The sequence below is a fragment of the Podarcis raffonei genome, chromosome 4 (assembly GCF_027172205.1).
Source record: "Podarcis raffonei isolate rPodRaf1 chromosome 4, rPodRaf1.pri, whole genome shotgun sequence".
Classification (NCBI taxonomy): domain Eukaryota; kingdom Metazoa; phylum Chordata; class Lepidosauria; order Squamata; family Lacertidae; genus Podarcis; species Podarcis raffonei.
In genome coordinates, this window is record NC_070605.1 from 35,498,804 (window position 1) to 35,519,922 (window position 21,119).

Here is a 21,119-nt window from a genome sequence, read left to right on the forward strand (position 1 = left end):
TGCAATGTCCCAGCACAACTAAAGGAACCTACTGGATTGCAATCATTGTCAGCTTGTTTCAGAAATAATCCCTATGGAGGATTTCATAAAGTAATCCCTGAAAAACAATGATTTGGTTGAAAAGTTGAAGTAAGTGCAATATAATTAGAGATCCCAATCCAGAATAAGAGCACTTAAAGTTAATTGAGATCAGTGGGACAACTAGTCAGTCACATCTCATTTAAGTCTCATAAAGTTAAAGGCAACTAATTTTAACTGAAATAAGTGTGAATTGTATCTGAATACTTAAATATTCTGATCTGCAATGTGCTCCCAACATATAAACCTGATTAATTTCAATATGGCATGCAGGAAAGAGTGTTCCTTTGTAAACCCTGACTTTAGAAAGACCACATGGCAAACAATGCGTTCACCCTATTTATAAGTAGGGTTGCCAGCTGATTGGGGGACACACACCATGTGCTGGTGCATTTAACAGCAGACAAGCAAATATTTTCAAGACCTGGCAAGGAACACGATTGCCTGGTAATGTCTGCAGATCAAACTGCTGTTAAAAGGTAAATGTATGGGACACAGAAGGCTTGTTGGAAAGTTGGCAACTGTTTTTACAAAGTTATAATATAAGGAGTCAGAGCTGCCTACACCTTCTCCCTTCCAGTCTACTGAAAGTGCTACATCAGTCCTGATGCAATCTAACCTATCATATCCAGGCTAGCAATGACTTGCCACCTACAGTACTAATGAACAAATGATAAGCTCTCCAGACTGCACTGTAACCTGAACAAAGTGGGACTTACTCTAAAGTAAATATTCCTATAAGTATACAGTGGTACCTCGGGTTACATACGCTTCAGGTTACAGACTCCGCTAACCCAGAAATAGTACCTCAGGTTAAGAACTTTGCTTCAGGATGAGAACAGAAATCGTGCTCCGGCAGCACGGCAGCAGCAGGAGGCCACATTAGCTAAAGTGGTGCTTCAGGTTAAGAACAGTTTCAGGTTAAGAACGGACCTCCGGTATGAATTAAGTACTTAACCCGAGGTACCACTGTACTGCAAAACACTTACATTGCAATTCTATATACACTTACCGGAAGGTAGTCTCAATGTATTCAAGGGGACTTACTTCTGAATAAACATGTATAGGATTGCACTATTAAAAGTAGCTTTGTAAGAGTAGTTTTATATTCCATGATTGAATTTCTTTCAAGTAGTTTTTAAGTGAATCGTTCGCCAGTAAATGTAACCACAGGCTGCAAGGAAATTGCTCTGCCTTCTTTGTATTCATTAGCAGCAACGGTTACATACTTTGTGTGAAATTTCAACGGCATGGTTCAGAAAGGTGGTTATAAAATTTTAAATATTATTTCCCTCTCTCACACACACCTCATTGGCAGAAATAAATAATTAAAAAGAGACCTGTTAATGAAGTCATTATCTGCTTATCATACACCTTTTTTTCCTGAAGAATTCTGTTTGAAGTCAAATAGTTTTAACTTTTCAGACTACTATGTTAATAATATTTTATAACCTGCAATGCGAAATCTGCAAAGGTGTTCCACTGTTAACTAACAATAGTATCCTGCCCTCAGGGTAGTTTGAGTTAATAAGGCTTCACTCTCCCCCCTATATGATGTAATGCATTTACATTTATTACTGTGCCTGAGAGATTTTGCGGGTGTATGAAAAATCACAGGAATGACTCAGCAAGTGACATGACGTCATACTGGTAGTAAGTGGCAAAGCTGTTCGTGTAAGAAGCCTCCAGCCATAGTCACTGGGAACCAGGTGCTTTCCAGATCCTTAGCAGTTTTCTGTTGGTGCAGTTGCTTAAAGCTTACCACCACATATCTTGACCTCCCTTGTCAAAGAATGCTTTCCTGTATTACCTTACCTTGAACTCAATTGACAGCCTGTGGTATGTGTAGAATGGCAGAAACAACATCATCAACACTGCACACAGAGTATCAAGTGAAAATTCTTAACCGGTTAGCATTTTACCAAGGCACAAGAACCACTTGCTGCATTTATTTCCATTTTATTTGACCCTCTCATCTCCCCAGTTTTAAACGGTCTCCTTGCTTGAAACTGTGAGCTCAAATGCTTCATTACCACTTAATCTGTACCTTCAATGCATGAGCCCAGGTCCACCATCTTTCTAACCAGAAATTCATCCTATTCCACCATAAGTTTGTATTTGAAAGGTTTAAGTTGTTGAGCTACCTCACCACCTGGGAGAGGGATATCATCCATTTGAGCTCCCACTGAAGTATTTTGCATTCCAGGCGCCATTTTGGGAAGGCTTGGGTCTGCTTTGATGCGAGAGGCCTCTCCTTTATCCCTTCATTTGAATACGTCTGTGAGGCAAGAATCTTTGTTTCTGTTTATAGGCCTGCATGCCTCATCATTCAGGGCTACAAGTTTTTAATTAAGTGCACGAAATCCTCTGACAAGGGCCAGTGTGTTTAATAAAGCTGAGGAGCTCTTACACTGAGCTCTGAAGATCCGTTCCCCTCACCTCTCTAATTCTAATGTGCATGTGTGCTCTCTCTCAAGAGTGTTAAAGGGAGGATGAGGGGTGAGGAACAGGAGAAGAGGCTGAGAGACACCTCAAAACATTTTGGTGCCCAAGGCCAAAAAATCCAAATAATGCTCCATGGTGCTATCAAGTAATAATTCATGAACATGTGCCATCCTTTAATGGAGGTGTGGGAAACCTCAGGCCCAGGGTTGAATGCAGGCCCCTAGACTACATTATCTACCTCTTGAAACCCCCCCCCCCAGACCATGCTCTGGCCTTGCCTTGTACCCCTGGGTGCTTTCGAGTAGCTGGAATGTGTCTCTGAGCTCTGACGATGCCTCTTGCTTGTCTGGACACAGGCTAGGAATGGGTGAGTGTGTGGAAACTACCCTATTGTACAAAAGGCAAAATGTACATCTATTGCTGTACTCATGTTTGCCTCTGGCCCTATTGACCTTTCGTATGTGGCCCTTAAGAGGTTGCCTGAAAGGGAATGTGGCTCTCAGGCAAAAAATGTTCCCCACCTGCTCTTTAATGAGACCGCACATTCAGTAACACACCTCTGTGCCTATTGGTAAGCCATCCCTACAGGGGGATGCACACCAGTGGTGTGAGGGGAGGGAGAGCACGAGGCCATATCCAGTTCAGGATCCCTTAAATGTAGTTAAGGGACCCCTTTGTTACATCTGCACCTGACCTAGAAAACCAAGTCAAGATTCAGTTAAGTGCCCAAAGTTAATGTCATTGGGACAGTTTCCCCCCTCAAATCCCTTCTGTAGAAATTAATGAGGCTTCAGAGTGCTTATCGTTGGCTGGATCATGTCCCCAAGATATTAACAAAGTACTTTTCCAGAATAGAGAACGGAGCCACACGACCAAGACAAATACCTGTGTCATCAATCTATCAAACAGATAGGTCAACATTTCTTTAAGCGGAGTTATTTCCTTAGAAATCTGCTTTCCAGAATAGTGCATGTGGGATATATTAACCACTGTGTCGGTTCAGCACAAATTCCTTAACAGAAATAAACTTGCTCAGTACCCCTAGGGTACTGATGTAACTGTTTGGCTAGTCAGAGATTTGTATTTGGAAGGAGGGTAAATAGAATTTGCCCTGGATGTGATAGAGAGGGGCACGGGGCACTTAATGTAAGACTAGACCACAAGTTAAGAGTTGTTTTGGGAGAGAACTCTGAAGGAGACATACTAAAAATAGTAATTGTGTTAGTAAAGGATTAGATTGTAATAAAATCCTAATTATCATTAGAAAAAATACTAGGTCCATAGTACTGAACAGTACAGAAATATGATTGTTACATCCATAAACTATATTACTACAGTGCAATATTGTGTAGACTGCGATGGAACAGGATACAGAAATACAGAATTTGGTACTGATTGCAGAATTCAGATTCCTAACAATCTCAGCTTTCATTTTATACTTAAAGCAAGTGTGCAGCCAACAGGTTCACAAAGATATGTCTAAAGTCTTACTGGAAATGTCAACTGAAATCTCAGAAATCAGAAGTGAGATGTGACCAAATAAGATTTTCGGTGGCTGGCAGGAACAGAAAACCAGAGTTCTTGCTAGAATAATAATATGAAAATGAAAAAGATAGATTCCCATTTAGATTTGGTTTCAAACTTGTTATGCTCTTTTAACACTCTTTCAAAATAATTGCTTAGGACAAGTTTTCTGCTGCAGCTCACTTAAGCTCTTTGTTCAGTTGCTTCTTTTGTTCTTGGGTTTTTCTATGGCTGTAATTGATCATCTCCATTTGTTACTGAGCTCTTCCAGTTCCACAACTAAGACAACAGGTAAAAGAGGCAAGTTATGCAGATTTGATCTTTTTTGGGGGGGATGATTAATTTGCATAGTTTTTGCAGGCTAAACAATTCAGACTTTCTTAGTTATTATAACTGCATCCTGGAATTTTAACATCTAGTGCACACACCCCAGAACAAATACTGAGTACATCTACGCATCTGCTAGCCAGGTGCATAACGCAGATGTCCCACTCGTTTCTTCCTTCCCATTCTATGTTGAGCAATTGAGCTGATACCTTTCACTTAGTTCTGCACCCATCAGTCTCCCTTTAACCCAAGCTACCATACTTTTAGGGACGCAGATGGCGCTGTGGGTTAAACCACAGAGCCTAGGGCTGGCCGATCAGAAGGTCGGCGGTTCGAATCCCTGCAACAGGGTGAGCTCCTGTTGCTTGGTCCCTGCTCCTGCCAACCTAGCAGTTCGAAAGCACAAAGTGCAAGTAGATTAATAGGTACCGCTCCGGTGGGAAGGTAAACGGTGTTTCCATGCGCTGGTTCGCCAGAAGCAGCTTAGTCATGCTGGCCACATGACCTGGAAGCTGTACGCCGGCTCCCTCGGCCAATAAAGCGAGATGAGCACCACAACCCCAGAGTCGGCCACGATTGGACTTAATGGTCAGGGGTCCCTTTACCTTTACCTTATGGCACTTAGAGGCTACAAACATGAGAGACCAATGGAAGCTGAACATTGCCTACTGGGGTACTTTACTCCCCTATTTAATTTGTTTTACCTAATGTTTTATGTGGGCAGAAGGCCCGCTTGGACCAGCATTTCATGTGTATATCTGATTTCTGATTGAGCACATGCTCAACCACAGGACACTGGTGCATGCTACTGAAAATGTATCACCTGGTTCCTCCCCACTTTGCCAGGTCACCCACCTAATTCCTGGACACAAGAATCGTCCAACCACAGCACCTCCATCTCATAAGGAGTCAGCCTCAGTTTCATCTAGCCCAGTATTTTCTACATTGGATTCTAAGGTCTCAGCCAGATCAAATCTGAGACCTACAACACATATAGCATATTTGTACCTCTGAGTCATAATCCCTCCACATGAAAATTATGGGGAGGTATGAGGAAGGCATTGCCTAACACATGGGTGAGCTCAAACCACCAGCCCTTCAGTTAACAGCCATGTGCACTGGCCAACTGCCTCTTTGATAAGAAGCAAACAGGGTGAAGGAATTGCAAGCAGCAAGTTAAACTGCCCATATAGTTTCCCTTTACATTTTAAAGTATATGCTTAAAATACCTTATACCTAAAACATGTAATTTGTAAGCTAAGAATGCAATGAACATGCTTGCAGATACATGCATCATTCTTCTCAGAACTGTGGCAGCCTGAGTGACTTATGCAGCCGAGGCTGCTGTCTGCATAGTGTGTGAAAAAATTTTTAAGGCATTTTTATACTGCTCTTGACACATATTTATATCAGGGAGGTTTATAATACAATTTAAAATCTGGGAGGGGGGAATCAGGTATACAACAGAACAATTAAAACTAATAGACAGTTGAACAGACAGCCAAATAAAAGAGCAGAATGGAAAAGCTTCATTCCCACAGTTTAAAAGCACAACTCACTAACATGCCTGAGAGAATTTTCTTTTAAATGTCATATCTAAAAGATAATACAATGGGCGCCAGAGACACTTCCTTGAGGAGTGTGTTCCACAACCTGGGCACCACAGATGAAAAGGCTCTTTTATTGACACCAGCTTGATCTCAGGTGGTTAGTAGCACTGTGAGAAAAATCTCAGTGGGAGATCATTTGGACAAACTGATATGGGGAAAGGTGGCCTTAACCAGTGTAGAACTCTCAAATGTGCTGAAATATGTTTCCAATGAGTCACCCAAGTTAAAGTTCTGGCTGATTATTTTGAACTAATTGCAGCTTCCAAACCAGCTTCAAGGTAAGCCTCATGCACTGCATGTCACAACACGTTACGGTAGTCTGAAAGGGATGTTACCCAAGCATGGGTAACTGGTGCCAGACTATCTAGAAGACATGACAGCCTATGCTGGTTAAAGAAAAACACTCCACATTACAGAAGTCACCTTTGCCTCAAGTGAAAAGGCTGAATCAAGGAGTATGCACAAGCTGAGATCCTGGTCTCTCAGAAGGATTGAAAGCCCACTCAAATCAGATAGTTACCTGGTTTGGAGGGAGGGATTCTATCTATCCAACAGTGCTTCCACCTTATCAGGGTTGACCAAGAAAAAGAAGACTGATTTTTTAATATACTTTAAAGGCATTATGCTCCTTAATTCCTGATCAATCAATTGATCTATATGTGCTTTGTTAAAAATCAAAAGTTCAGGCCCAAATTATTTGAAAGCATTGAGTAGACAAAACAAACCAGGCTCAACAGTCAGGAGGGAGCAGCTCTGTGTTGGCACGCAAGGGTCGCAATGACCTAATCAGCCTTTAGCTCTTGTTTCTCTGATTCTGTGGTATTCTATCCTGCCATAATATTTACAAGTACAACAAATTTTTAAAAAACTATGATTAGTTACTAAGGAGACAGGAATTGTTTAGCAAGAGTCAGCATCTAAATCATTCCCTCTCCTCTTATAGAAGAGCATATTTGTAATATCCCACTGTTTTCCCAGCTCATTCTTACTAACAGTCTCTTTCTACAACAAGAAATGAATTTTATCTACCAAAATCACTGTTCAGGGAGGGACCATGGCCCAGTGACAGGGCACATGGATTGTGTGCAGATGCGCCTTAGTTCAGTTTCTGAATTATTATGTTTTTAAAAGGACACGGGTAGCAGAAAGAGCTCTGTCAGATACCCTGGAGAGCCACTCCCAGTCACCAAGACCGGGAACCTATGGCCTTCCATGTGTTGATAGAGTCCAACTCCCATCAGCCCCAGACAGTTTGGCTAATGGTAAGAAATTATGGGATTTGTGGTGCAGTAACATGTAGAAGGCTACAGGTACCCAATCCTTGCAGCAGAGCGTCTTGGTTTAGCTCAGTATTGGAACAGCTTCATAGGTCTATGTTCAAACCAAGCCAGCAGGATCGGGAAACACATTTTCTTCAGCTGCGCTCCAAAAAACAGGAAACAGAAAGTAGAATAGATACTAGCTTTTAAGATTCCTGCTCCATTTTATTATAGTAGGGGATAGCATAAAGCCACATATGTGCAAGTTAATTTTGTGATGGTCAAAAAGCAGGTGAAGTGTTAACATGTCCCTCAGCACTCACTAAAAGTCAAAGACAGCATCTCCATAAAAATACCTAAATTACACAGCACCTAGCAGAGTCGAGTACTTTCACCATATAAATGTGTGTTAATTTCAGCAGTATTTGAAAGATAAATACAGCATTTAAAAAAACTCAGTTCCTCCAAAATAACCTATGAAATATCTACTTTGAAACAAGAAAGTGAGTAAGGGGAGAAAATACATGTGGTGCAGGGCACTATAGACTACAAGTGATGTACAGCATGATTGACCACTTCCAAGGACAGAATGCATGGTTCCCTTAAACCTTCCTATGTTATCTTTGCAGCAACCATACGAGGCAGGTCAGCCAGTGAGCTTCATGGTCAAGTGGCAATTTGAACCTGAGTCTCATAACCCCTACACTTCAACCACTACATCACCTCAACTAGTATGTTGGGGAGGTTCAGAAAGGTTATGGTAAAGTTCTTCTCCCTAAAATGAGTACTGAGGGAGTAATTGCTTTTAAACTTGGAACTCAAAGAAGTGTTGTACCAAGTGATACACAGAAACAGATCAGTGGCTACCATGGACCCTGAGGCTCAACCACTACACACTCGGTGTCAGAAAATGCCCTACAGGAATAAGGAATGGGTAATCTGAGAATCAGGCTCCAAGGCAGATGAGACAGGTAACTATGCAGGGATTTCTGCTCAGGATAAGTTGATGATCCCCATCGTGGGCTGAAGGGAGAACTCCTCCACTCTTGCCTGCCAAATCTATTGGGCTCAAGGGAGCAATCTAATAAATAATGATAATGATAATAATTTATTATTTATCCCCGCCCATCTGGCTGGGTTTCCCCAGCCACTCACCTTTTTTTAGGATTGAAGTTGTTAAACTTTTTTAGGATTTTACCCCAGGAAATAAATTGCCACAGGGGTTGGATTAAACCGGCTGGCAGGCCGGATTAGTCCCCTGAAACCAACTTTGGACATGCCTGCTTTAAAACATCCATGAGCAAAATAGTTTGGTGTCACGTACAGTGGTACCTCGGGTTACATACGCTTCAGGTTACATACGCTTCAGGTTACAGACTCTGCTAACCCAGAAATATTACCTCGGAATAAGAACTTTAGGATGAGAACAGAAATCATGCTCCGGCGGGGCAGCAGCAGCAGGAGGCCCCATTAGCTAAAGTGGTGCTTCAGGTTAAGAACAGTTTCAGGTTAAGAACGGACCTCCGGAACAAATTAAATACTTAACCTGAGGTACCACTGTACTGTGAAGCAAGTTTGACACATATGCTGCAAAAATGACACTTTGAACATCCTGGTCCCAAATGAAATGCGCATTCAGCAGAAGCTGGGGCTGTACACGGCAAGTCCTCTTTAAAAAATAGTAGCCAGCTATTGATTGGGAGTAAGGAGCAGGCAGGAATGAATTCAGCATCTCTAGAAACTGGTTGGAATAAATGCTGTTTTGTCAAAGCTCTTTGGGTGCAGCAGCAGCAGCCACTGGATCAGGGAGATCAACTTCATGCACAGCACCTGTTCACATGCTTGGTTCTTTATGCATCTAGGGACAGGCACAAAGAAGCCATATGGTCCTTTCTTGGATTAGGGCACTTGGTTGTATCTTCAAGTTTATAAACAGATGGATTAGAACTTTCACCCAGCCCCCAAAGCTTGAAATGTCCAAAGCTTGCAATTGCTTCCTAAGGGTGACATTCTGAAAATGGCACAGACTGTAATCAGATCATTTAAGCCAAGGAGACAGAATATGGTCGCCTTTTACTAGGTCACAGTAAAAACCCAATTCTTGAGTCTGGTATGTTTTAAGTATGCTTTTAAAATGGAAAGAGGCCATATTTCCACGTTCCACTTAAAGGTGAAAATACAACAAACGAGCAAGCATTTGTCAAATATACGTAAGGAAAAGGGGATAGTGAAGAATAAACTGGGCATTTTATTTAAAAAATATTTCATACCCTTCTTCTCCCCACCCCCAGGCCATGACTAGAACTCAAAGCACTTTATGAAAAATTGCAGGGGTATTTTTTTTACACACACATACATACACATGTAACAGTTAAAGTCAAGCCAGAATGTACAACATGAACACATAATTCAAGTTATTTCCTCCAGAAACTCCTACTTTATTCTCTCCCTCAACATTAATGAAACACACTCTTCATTTCCTGTCCTAAAGCATTATGTAATATTTGCTGTTACCCAGCTTTGGACAGTAACCTTTGAGTTGGAAGCATTTAGATGAAAGTGCAAGTATATCAGCTGCTTATGGTATATACAAGAGCGATTTTTAGTGCATACCATACAGTATTCTCTGCTCGACTCGGAAATTAGGGATAACCAACACACCTTTACAGCCGTAGTGCAAGACCTTGATTTTATCTATAATTTTTCACACATTAGTAAAGGTAAAGGGACCCCTGACCATTAGGTCCAGTCATGGCCGACTCTGGGGTTGCAGCGCTCATCTCGCTTTATTGGCCGAGGGAGCCGGTGTACAGCTTCCGGGTCATGTGGCCAGCATGACTAAGCCGCTTCTGGCAAACCAGAGCAGCGCACGGAAACGCCGTTTACCCTCCTGCCAGAGCGGTACCTATTTATCTACTTGCACTTTGAGGTGCTTTCAAACTGCTAAGTTCGCAGGAGCAGGGACCGAGCAATAGGAGCTCACCCCGTCGCAGGGATTCGAACCACCGACCTTCTGATCAGCAAGTCCTAGGCTCTGTGGTTTAACCCACAGCGCCACCCGCATCCCTTTCACACATTATCCGAGCCCAATTCTCCCCACCTCCCACCTTTTGCACTTTACTTCCCCCACCTTTGAAAGAAAACCAGTTTCCCCATCATTTCAATGGACAATACCCTTCCCATTTTTTTGGTAGCAACGACGGATTGTGCCCCCGTTGGTTAGAGTGTGGTGCTGATAATGACAAGGTTGCAGTTTGATCCCTGTATGGGGCAGCTGCATATCCCTGCATTGCCGGGTGCTGGACTAGATGATCCTCAGGGTCCCTTCCAACTCTATAATTCTATGATTCTATTTGTAAAGAATTGTCTCTTTACAATGCTAAATTGGTTTCTATGCAAGAATACATAGGGTGATAGCCAAGATCCACTAAAATCAATAGGCTTAACTACACTGATGTCAATGGGTCTACTCAGAGTGTAGCTAACCCTGGCAGACTATGTGAAGAAGTGTCTTAGAAAAACAGAATTGGTCATAATATCATCAGAGGTGCTTCAGGTTTGTAGTTTCTACTTTTATTTTATAACATGATGCTGTGGTTCACCCTGATCTTTGATAGTTCAGCATGTTTTGTTTTGTTTTTAATTTTGCATAATTGCATACAGTGACCCCAGCTCAGTGACAGAGCACATGCTTTGCATGCAGAATGTATCATGTTCAACCACTTACATCTCTAGTTAAAGGAAGCAAATGGGAAAGACCTGTCTGCCTGTCTCCAGAGGCTTGCAGGCAGCACAGGTGTGGGGAACCTTTGGTCCTCCAGATGTTGCTGAACAACAATTCCCATCAACACTGGCTACTGGCCATGTGCGCTGTGGATGGTGGGAGTTGTAGTTCAGAAGAGACAAAGGTCCCCCATACCTGAGTAGACAATACTGTACTCAACTAGATGAACAAGTAATCTAATCTGGTAAAAGGATGTTTCCCATGTTATGATAGTTACATAATTGAAATACATTCTTGTCAAATACTGTATTTTTCAAAATAATAATAATCAAATGATTGCTTCATATTTTCATGGTGTCACTCAACAAAATAATAATCAAATAATTGCTTCATATTTTCATGGTGTCACTCAACATTTTTTAGAAAGTCAGACTGAGAAAACCATAGGCTTGTGCTATTTTATGCGTCTGAATATCAGACTAATATTTTATAATATTTGAATAATTAAAGTATGCATCAGTAAACAACTAAAGGATTAAATCCTAAACTTAGTGTCTAGGGAGTAAATTCCGCCAAACTTTGAGCAACTTACTTCTGAGTAAACATGGACAGACATATACCGCAAAGGACTGAACTTCAAGTAATTCATAAATGAAGGCAGATGTGCTCTGCTACATGGATTAGGGACACAACAAAGTGGTTTTAAAGAGCTATTCATATAGCTTCAGACTCTTTCATTAACATGCAAGGGATTTAATCAGATAATTCCCAATAACCTTTTAATGAGATTTTGCAGCCCTTTTCTTGCAGTCCCCCCCTTCACATATCACAGAACACAGAAGCAAATTAGGTTACATGCCCCTAAATTCTAAAACTCTTTCTCTATATTCAGCCTCCCTGTATTATCTTTTCCAGTTATTAATCAAACTTTCAATTTAGTACAGCATACCCAGTGAAGAATCTTAATCAAATTTGAGTGAAAGGGCTGTAAAAGTGGGCTTAAAGGGGAAAATAGTGAGCACACACTCAACACACACCCCAGTTTCTCATCTGGCCTTCCCATCATCACTTGAAGAATTGTTTTCTAGTTACATCATCAGGAAATAAAACACAGAACAAAAAGAAGAAGAACGCTTGGTGTTCATACTTCTCTCAAAGGATTCCAGCTAAGCTTCTCCCCCCCCCTTTTTTTTTTAAGAGAAGGAGCAGGAGGGAGAAACCTACGATCCAATTCCCCCAAACAGTTGTGTTGTGGAAAACCAGGATGAAAAGATTAAAATGCAACAACCAGTTTACTCCATCATCAGCAGAGAGAAGGAACTGCTCTGAACTTAACTCTCCCGAACATTCATTTTGGCCACAAACTGATTAGACAAATGAAATGTTTCACACAGTCCAAAGTGTTAGCTGGAGCCAGAACACATTAATAAGCTTTGAGCTCTGGCTATCATTGAAATACACTACAGACACAACGAGTCTGCACAACACAGAGTTCCTTATATGGTATTGCCATGACGTAATGCTCCATAGGCTTGGGGCATGCAGAGAGTCTCTCTCTCATTGTTTGGTGTAACTGCTGGAATGCTCACATCCCTGATGCCTAAGAGAATCAAAATCCCAGCATCGCGGAGCAATAGCTAACACAGGGACTCTGCAGTTCATTCACTGAAGGTAAGAGGGAAGTTGTGGGATGAAGTTTCTTTTAGCAACCAATAGACATTTTGCTTCAAAGTTAACTTGGTTCACTTTAAGAAATCCACAGCGTGCATGATTTAATTTGCATCACAGAGGTTTTTGAAGCATCAGCTACAGCAAACAACTACTAAACTGTTTTTTAATGCTCTCCCTTTAAGCATAGGAGGCTATTTCCAAACCAAAAGATGAGGCTTTGATACTGAGAAAGGGGGAACCTATGAATTACACTCCGATTCCAAGTGTGTGCTGGACAGAGTCATAACTATATTTAAAATTGTGGGAAAGGACCCAGCAACGTTGTAATGTTCTGGATAAAAAGTTTTAGCGATTATTTTTATACATTCAAGTGACACACTAACAGGCATGCGGAAACATGTATATAAAAGAGTTTATTGTACTTTTCAACAATTTTAGAAGATGTGCTCAAGGAGATACTGCCTTAGATTTTTTTTTAATGCAACTATTAATGCAAATGCTTCAGTTATATTCAGGAGTTGCTTTTTGTTTGTTTGACTGCATATGTTCAGTTTAAAGAGGAAAGGGAGACTAGTTACCTTTAAGATCCTTTTCATACCTTTGTTTAAAGAAATAGTGCTGCTTAAGAAACGGAAGCTTTTCTTCCCTGAAAAGCACATTTCTGCAAGGTGCTAATTGGTCCAGGTTACCAGGCATTAAGGTCACTCAACATTTCTCAGTACAGGGCTGAACCCTAACAGAGTGATCTGTACCATGTCACCATTTTTCCTATCAGAATTATTTATTCATGGCAAGATTAAACAGTGTAGTCAACTGAATTTAACATGTGAATGCAAATGATTTTTTTAGGGGGGGAGTTTGAAGGTACACATAAACTTGCACTATTCTGTAATGTGTATTCTGTATTCACCAGCTATATCTTTAAAAAATTGTATGTTGATTTGTGGAAATTTGAACTTCCTGTGTATTAATTTAAGGCTACTAAAACAATGCCTCTGAAGGACAATTGGAACCATGCAAAATTAACTTTTTTTAAAGTACTAAATATTATGGAAAGAAACAGTTAGCTTAGCAGTATTTGTTTTTGTTTTTTAAGAGGTGCTTGCAATGTATATAGCATGTGCACATCACCACACGTTTAACTACCTGACGCTTGAGAACTTTGGATTTTGTTTTAAATACTGTACCAACGTAGAAGCAGTAAGCACAATGTGGGGAAAGCATCTTATTCATAGAAACTTTCCCAAATGGCTAACATTCTAAAATCTGCCAAGGTGAACCTTTCACTCACTACTAACTCACCTACATCTGGCAACTGAGCAATGTTTTTTAGGCTTTTAGAACAAAGCTGCTCAATTAAGGAAGAGAAAACCCTAGTTCTTTTGGTACTTTCAGACCGGCTCAACAGCAGCTTGCTGAATTGATTTACAAAGCGAAAGACATCAACTCAAACAAACTTGGTTGGGTTTTTTTAAGGGAGCAACTTATATTTAGGAGAGGCTTCTTTCTACTTCTTTTTAGTTGCACCTGCAGAACAACCCCAGATGTTATAGTTCCCCAAGTCTTATATGGTTAACTGTTGCTTTATCAAATGCATCTGCCATTTCACTGCTTAGTAAACAGAAACATTTCACTTCATTGAGAAAGGCATACCTTGAGCCAAAGGGTGCCAAAAAGTACATTACAAGGCACCACAAGATAAAGTTCAAAAGCTAAATCAGTTATCTGAAAATGAACAAGTAACATAAAAGCTTATTTGGTAGAGCTTTTAAGCAGCAATGCAAAGGTTCTTCCAATCAGCTTTTGAAACCACCAGGAGGGAAATCATTAATTACTATTTAACATTCATCTTAAAAACACTGACAGAAGAACAAACTGCATCTAAGCTGATGAACTAACTAATCAAAAGCATTTACACTTCTTGTATAATTATACGGATTAAAACTTATTTCAGACATTAAGTTAAATATGGCTCTCATTCACCTGACATAAAAGTTAAGTTTTTAAGAATTTCACCCACTCTTCTAATTTCAAAACCACTAATCAATGTTGCATTATTTTCACCCCCTGTTTTTGTTTTTACATGATCCTTGGTAACTAAGTGTGTAAAGACATACTAAAGAAACCGGCAAAAACTAAAGCCTGATTGATTCCTGTGGGGAATTTAAGCACATGCTGAACTTCTTGGCAGATAAGACCTTAAACCTTTAACTTTCGTTTATCATGCCCATTCCACCATGTGTGTGGAAACCCAATTACATTTCTAATTGTAAGAAATGCATTGTATCTAATAGGGACATTCTAATATGTCTTACTGGCCATCTGAAATTGCTTTGCAAATGCCAGTGGATTACTGATGATTGATGGGAGTCATGTTTATAGATTCAACAGTATGTTTATGGAACAAAGGGAAACTCTGAGAGCCTTGAATAGTAATGGTGTTGCTTTAGTGACATCACTGTGAACAATGTAACTTGTGGCCCATTACAACACTCCCTGTTCTAATACAGTGGTACCTCTGGTTACAAACTTAATTTGTTCCGGAGGTCCGTTCTTAACCTGAAACTGTTCTTAAGCTGAGGTACTACTTTAGCTAATGGGGCCTCCTGCTGCTGCCGTGCCACCAGTGCATGATTTCTGTTCTCATCCTGAGGTAAAGTTCTTACCTGAGGTACTACTTCTGGGTTAGCGGAGTCTGTAACCTGAAGTGTTTGTAACACGAGCTACCACTGAATACTGTTCCAAATAGCCTAAATTCCATAACATTAACTGGTTTCATCCTCAAAAGATATTTTTCCCAGAACATGCAATTTTCAAAATTAGTTAATATTAAACAATTAAAGTGTTCTGTGGTGACTGAACAGCCTCTTAGGGAGATGTAATTTTATTAAAGTTGCTACTCCATCAATTGCAGCCATTCTAAGGTGTTTTGCAAGAATCAACATAAAGTACGCCTTCATGTATTTATTTATTTATTTTTCTTAACAGCCAGTTCTTCACAAGCAGCTATTAGTTTAATGGAATCAGCTGGAATTCTAGTTTTTTAAATGTTAGAGGGTTGGCATCCTTCAAAAATTAACTGGAATGGCAATTATTTGGCTCCTTTGACCGTTAGAACCTTAAATGGAATGGAAGTGCTTGTACGCATTACTTTTCCTTCCGGAAAAAGGTCAAAGGAGGTCACAGCTGATTTTTTGGAATATCAGAATAATAAAGAATAAGTTTTTAAAAAGCCTTCCAAGTTGAGAAGGTAGCATAAAACCACATGGCTACCCCAAAACGCCACACCACCTTCCTCTGTGCCCTTTTAAAGCAATAAGGGAGAATGTGGGGATGCCCTCAACCTATCTTTCATGTCTCTGTGCCCATCTCTGCTACCCTGATGTAGGACAGCTAGTGTCTGCAGCAAGGAGCATGCTGTACCCAGGAAGGCTCCTCACACGATTTAGAAACCAGTAGGATCGGGGTTCCTAATTATGCTGGGAGGCTACATTAGAGAAGCCTTCCTGCTGCAGACATTCAGACCTCCAATTCCTAGAGGATGACAGGACTGGTGATGGAGGGGGCGGAGCCAACATGCTTGTTTCCTCCTTCTCCCTCGCATCAATTGTGTGGAGAAATTGACCAGCCACATAGTACTACAGATCACTAAACATCCACTGACCTGCTCCATCCACAAACCACTCAGCTGAAAGGAGCAGAGGGGGCAGGAAACAGGTTAATGTAACAATAATATTGTGGGTGTAAACAAGCTTATTTATATTCTCACATCAGCTCTTAAAATTTCAGGCTTTAATCCTTCTCTAAAAGAGAGCAATCTATCCTAAGCGGTACTGATAATAAAAAATATATAGAAAAAGGTATATAGTGTATTTACAACACCACATTTAGCAAACCACATCCATTAATAATGTCAACTGCCACAAAGGGGCTGCCTTACAATGAAAATGGTAAAGATTATGAACTGTTTTGGGGTGTTTTTTTCAAGTGTCTTTTTATCATCTGCTTCCCTTGATGCAGATTGTTCACTCAAAATCCAAAGAAAATGCTATTTACACTTTCTAAGATTGTCTTTTGTATCCTATGCCATAACTAGGGAACTGTTGTAGTTCCCCTTGATGAAATGTCATTTAAAATCCATTTCAGGAACAATTAATGGTTTTTTGTACACCTATATTCCTTATGGTAATAATGAACAGAATGCAGTCATCAAAATTAGGTTCTTCTTTCTTCAGCAGGATTAAAGGCTTAGTTGAATGACTAATGTAGTACTGACTAGAATGCACAATCATTGCTAACAGAGGCTCTACAGAACCCCATGGGGTAGAACTATTTTGCATTCTTTCATACAACTTTCTACATGCATTTCTCAGACTGTGACCTGAATAACCACTTTAAAAGATACTAGAAAAAGCTCTGCTCTTGCGAGATGCAAAGGATACTTCTTACCAGATGAAAGGGAGATATCATGGCCGCCACATGTCCCATCACAAATACTATGACATTTGAAGGGGAGTTAAGTATTTCCCTGTGGCATGTTTGCCACTTGTGAGTACAGTGGTACCTCAGGTTACATATGCTTCAGGTTACATACGCTTCAGGTTACAGACTCCACTGACCCAGAAATAGTGCTTCAGGTTAAGAACTTTGCTTCAGGATGAGAACAGAAATCGTCCGGTGGCACAGCGGCAGAGGGAGGCCCCATTAGCTAAACTGGTGCTTCAAGTTAGAACAGTTTCAGGTTAAGAACGGACCTCCGGAACGAATTAAGTACTTAACCCGAGGTACCACTGTAGTCAGAATCCCATTCCACACTGGTAGCATTTGAATACAGGAACACTGTAGCTCAGGTGAATTATATGTAAGCTTGACCCACAAGATCTCAACCACACAGCAGTGGCAAACCACTTGATTTAAAACCTAACCTAAGCATTTCTTTACACTGCAGTCATGGGGGAACTCATCACCCAATGTTAAATAAAAACACCAAACACATCCCATCTTTATATCCTGTCCTCTTCACCATTCTTCATGTCTCTAAATCAGTATTTCTTAGCGCAGCACAAGTTCAACCATGTGTTAGTTAAAGCATCCCCCTTCCACTCCCATTCCTCAACAGTACTGCTCAGCAATACAAGAGACAACTCCACACTTCCAACAGCGTCCAGCCAATGAGCTTCTCCTTGTTAAGAAAAAGCAAGTTTAATAACTACTAGAGACTGAAATGTTTCTAAAGTGCTGCAGTCAAACCTAGAAAACTAAAGCACCACAAACACACATACAAACAGCGCCTAAGAAATTACAATTACTGATTAATAAGCAGCTATTTAAGTAGCAAAACCAAATAGAGTGGTACCTCGGGTTACATACGCTTCAGGTTACATACGCTTCAGGTTACAGACTCCGCTAACCCAGAAATAGTGCTTCAGGTTATGAACTTTGCTTCAGGATGAGAACAGAAATCGTGCTCTGGCGGTGCAGCAGCAGCAGGAGGCCCCATTAGCTAAAGTGGTGCTTCAGGTTAAGAACAGTTTCAGGTTAAGAACGGACCTCCGGAACGAATTAAGTACTTAACCCGAGGTACCACTGTAGATTAATTGCAATGCTATCATTCCTGACCTCTTCCAGCTGTTGAAATATTCTTGCTAGTCATCTAGCTCTAATTTTTTTTAATTATGCAAGGGAACTGCAACTCTTTCTAACATAAGATTAACCTTGGCCATCTTTTTTCACTGTGATTCCCATGGGTTGTATATGTAGTACTGCATGTTATACTTCAGGCTTACCTATGAAGATTTTTGAGATTTGTATCAAACTGTCTACGTATTCAGTGCTACAAACTTTCTTTCGGTAGGGATTCTGATTGTAAGACTGTCTCAGGTTTTCACATTCAAATTTAAGCTGCATAACTAACTTGTGAGAGGTGTTACAACTCCTGAAGGGAGCTGGGTTCTTGTTAGCATTTCACACAATATTATCAGCATACATCCAGAATCTTTTGCAGCCTGCAGCCTTCTGGGACCTAATGAAATGTCTAGCTTTCACACAGCAGATGCCAAGAATTTGATACAGAAGAACCAACAGTCCATTTCTAGGAATAACCTATCACATTAACACTACCAAGCTTTATTGCACTCAGCAGGGCATGGCGGAGAGATAGACTGTACTCCTTCAGCAGAGAGCACTTCCTCTTCTCACACTGATTTAGCGCATGAACACCTGAAATTAAGTCTGCTGGCAGATGTGCAAGCTGAGGTGCAGAGACAGTACATGCATCTTCCCACAGAAGAAAACACTTGGGCTCAGCTTCATGTGTTCTAAATAAGCATGCAACTTGCTTGCGCTTCTTCTTTGAGCTCATCTTTAAAAATACGCTACATGTAAAAACAAAAAAATATATTCTTATCACATCTTTTTAATGCCCTCCCCATCACACCCTTCACATGTCACCAGTATTCTTCCATACTTTTGTCACAACTTTGGCTCCCCCTTGATGCAGGTTATGTTTTACAGATAAGCCCTCTTTCCGCTTGTTTAGAATGGCTGAACCCACTCTAGGGATTACCGTATTTACCGAAGCTGCTATGCCAGACCATTCTATTGCCGTAATTCATCCAAGCACTGGAATGCTGCTGCTCTCCTTCAACTTCCTACCAGCCGACAGGAAATTTAGGCACAAATGTGGACCAATCACAATCCAGCTCCCAGGGGGAGGGGAAATTCAGCTGAATGTTAATGTAATAAATAATATGGACCCAGTGCAACAGGAAACGAGAGGCGTAGAAAGAAGCAAAGAAAATTAAGCATGGGCAGTGTGCGAATAAGGAAAGTTATAATATAGGAAAGGAAGCAGGGAGCAAGAAAGACATGTTCATGGTTGACGACAGAAAATAAGAGGGGGAATAGCTAAACATGGCATTTCAGAAGGAAAGGCATCATGAGATGGGGCAGAATGGCTGAAGGAGGGAGGAAAGAGGAAGTAGTATTAGTAGAAAGAATCATAGAGTTGGAATCATAGAGTTGGAAGGAACCCACGAGTGTCCTCTAGCCCAATCCTCTGCATTGCAGGAATCTTTTTGCCCAACGTGGGGCTCAAACCCATGACCCTGAGATGAAGAGTCTCATGCTCTACCAGCAGAGCTATCAGGTGGTGGAGGAGCTGCTACTCTCTCAGTGCCAACTCAGTGTCTAGACCTGCATCACATGCCCTTTAGGCTGAGAGCCAAGGTGGTCATACTTGACTTAACTTTTGCATTCAGTCTATAGGGGAAAAAATAGTCTCAGAGTACGCCCAGTTCCTGGAAATGTTCTGGGAAAATGACATTTATGACCAGTCAACAATAAGTTGTTAGTGGCAAAGAGCCATTTCCAAATGCATCCAAAATATTAGCTAATTTAAGAAAGATAAAGTATCAGAACGGTTGCGTAATTTTTCTTGAGTTTCCTCAAGATATCAGCACAAACCAGCAAATTACAGTAATACTTGAAGGAAAGAATGTTGTAATGCACAGAGGAACAGATACTCTTCTCAAAACAATTCTTTGGAACAGCCATAAACTGAGTCATGGTCCAAAGCACACTTCCTGAGAAGAAATGCTCCCTGAAACCAGTGAAGCTCACTTCCAGGTCATGCAAGTGCACTTAGGATCAGGATGCCAGTGGCCATTCCAAAGAACAGGAAACTTGCTAAAACAAGGAACTCAATAGTCGTATGTCACACAACTTTTGGACAAGATGTGACTCCAGAGATTTGCAAGTGAAACCAGATGAGATTAATTAAATACACAAACATGAAAATTTGGAGACAAAGCTCAACATTAACAAAACATTGGTTTTGCCTAACCCCTCCATTTATGTGGCTTGCAACCATACTTAATACACCCTATAGCCAGAATCCTAGAAATGCTGCTATTACTAGTAACTGCCTTCATGTTGTACAACCAAAATTCAATTGCCTTAAGATTTTAACTCAAAAGCAAACTAATTTTGCTCCTAATATACTTTAGAAATGCTGTATCTAATACAAAAAGCTGCTGTGCCACTGCCACTGGAAGACAGCATGCTTTTTGTGATAAGGTATACCACTACTTCTTACTTAACTGTTACTTTATACCTTACAGAGCATGAGCTAGAATTTCCCCTCAGATATAAACTCATGAGAGGACCTTGGGCAATCCACTGTCTCTTAAAGCTTCCCCCATCTGTGCAATGGGGGAATTAAAAATGGCTCATGTGAGACGGCTATTGTGTTCCAAACACTTAGGGGAAATGGCATATGAATACCAAGTATCTTTAGATTCTACACTATGCTAACATCATGGGTGCTAGCAAGGAAGTAGTGAGCTTCCCACTGTCCCAATGTGCTTTAGCAAAAACCAGCTTATGGTGTCTGGAGCAAGACAGTACTTTCTCATCTTGTGGGAAGACGATACCTTCTCTCCTCTAGCACTTGGGATCCTAGCACTGAAATCAATGTTTTTT

General features: G+C 40.8%; 2 protein-coding genes across 4 annotated transcripts in view; one reads left to right on the forward strand and one right to left on the reverse strand.

Moving 5' to 3' along the window:
* CMSS1 (cms1 ribosomal small subunit homolog) overlaps positions 1-21,119 on the reverse strand; it is a 177,394-nt gene that overhangs the window by 128,240 nt on the left and 28,035 nt on the right. The gene's annotated exons all lie outside the window — the stretch shown is intronic.
* FILIP1L (filamin A interacting protein 1 like) overlaps positions 1-21,119 on the forward strand; it is a 152,935-nt gene that overhangs the window by 108,303 nt on the left and 23,513 nt on the right. The window contains exon 1 of one of the 2 annotated variants that reach the window (XM_053386166.1): positions 12,511-12,638. The exons of the other annotated variant lie outside the window; for it this stretch is intronic. The gene's annotated coding sequence lies outside the window, so the exon portion shown is untranslated. Of the gene's footprint in view, positions 1-12,510; positions 12,639-21,119 lie in introns of those variants that run through there. 2 annotated transcript variants of the gene reach the window in all.